This window comes from Aptenodytes patagonicus, chromosome 24, assembly GCF_965638725.1.
Source record: "Aptenodytes patagonicus chromosome 24, bAptPat1.pri.cur, whole genome shotgun sequence".
In the NCBI taxonomy this organism is placed as follows: Eukaryota; Metazoa; Chordata; class Aves; order Sphenisciformes; family Spheniscidae; genus Aptenodytes; species Aptenodytes patagonicus.
This window is the reverse complement of record NC_134972.1, coordinates 4,833,832-4,835,577: the sequence shown is the minus strand read 5'-3', so window position 1 is coordinate 4,835,577 and position 1,746 is coordinate 4,833,832.

Here is a 1,746-nt window from a genome sequence, read left to right as displayed (position 1 = left end):
GCTCCACGGAGCCTGGGCCGCGTCCGCCGACGCTTCCGGCTCCGGCGCGAGCGGCATGTGGCGCGGGCGCCCGCCCGCCCTTAAAGGAGCCGCGCTGCCCAGGCGCGGCTGCAGGTGCGCGGGGCGGGAGCTCCCGGCCCTGTCGCCGAGCCCACTTCGCCGAAGAGCAGGGTAGTCGCGACCGTCACGGCCGCCATCCTTCCTGGAGTCAGGGACTCGGGGTAAAAGGAGAGTAGGGCTCGTGGGCTACTTAAGTAGAATAGCAGAGCTGCTGCCTCCTTCCCACAGCTGCTTTAAAATCTGCTATACTATTTATGTCAGTGTTTTGGCTTGGGTGGTGAGGTGGGGAACTATTCTGTGTGTTAAATCGGGTTTAGATATTGCTTCCTCCTGGGTTGGCTGACGTTAAGCACTTTAATGCCACAGCAAAGGCCCACAACAGCACAGGGAAGGAGATGCATGGCTCAACCTGCAGCACGGCCAGTTGCACGTGCTGAACCTGCAAAGGCCACCAGGCACGGAGGTGTCCCGTTAGGGGGATGTGGGCCTGCTGTAGGGTGTCATGATGACACACTTCATCACTAACATTAAACAGTCCTGCTGAAACTCTATCCTGAGACAGGATCAGCTTAGAGGTAAGCCAGTAGATGGTGCTTGAGAGAGGAGACACTATTATTGCTGGCTTTCCTAAAATATGTTAAGCACTACAAATGGCACCCACACCACACTCTCTAGACAGCTAGAGTTGTCCTTAAGCTGTGAAAAGCCAGGAAATAATAACTTCTGAAATCTTCCCCCACAGCCATTACTTTGTTAGCATCTTTAATCTAGAAGACCAGTAGCAAATCGCTGTTATCTTTAAAAATAATATAAATTAGCCCCTGCTCACTCAGGGGGTGAGATGTCCAATCATCTTTTTCTCAACAACTGGGAGTCCCTTCCAGAAACAGTAAAACACAGCCGTCCTTAAATCAGATTTATGGCAGTAATGTTACCACCAGCACTGTGACTCTCAGAGAAATACATGTGATAATCTTGACATAGATTTCCATACAGAGAAGAGCTAAACATTCAGAGTAAACAGTGTTTCATCTTTGCCAATATGCAAAATAACCATTGCCGTGCTTCCCAACTGAGCACTCTATGCAGCTACTTCCTGAAGATGGAGATCCCTCACACACCATTTCTTATGTCTGTGCTTACACTAAATTGTATCAGGAACCTGATTTCTAGTGAATCAGTTCCTAAAAGTTAGGACACATCCATTACTGTAACAATTGCATCACCGACAGCTTTCATAACCCAGCCCTAAGTTCAGTTCTAAAACCAATCATTCAGATTTGCTTGCCACACTTCGATAACCTACTACCTCATGACTGCACCCTGATGAGTAGATCTTCATTTTCTAGGATGGACAGTATCAGCGAACATTTAACTCTTTGGTCCTCAACATGCTATTCCTTATTTCTATCCAAGGATCCTTAGAGGTTTTGCTCATTGTCCCCACTTAACTTGAGAGCTCCTCTGACCATTTCTTCTCCCAGTGGCACTGTTCATAGCATGCTTTGCTCCACATACAGGGTCCCTCTGCCAAAGATTGTCAATGGATGCCATTCAGAGCACAGCACACTACGCTCTTGCTCGAGACACGAGTTTCTCAGTACTACAACTGCAGTCTGCAGATTGCAGACCTCTGGTCATGTTAGAAATAATATACCTGTGCATTCACTTGGGGCACTGCCTGGG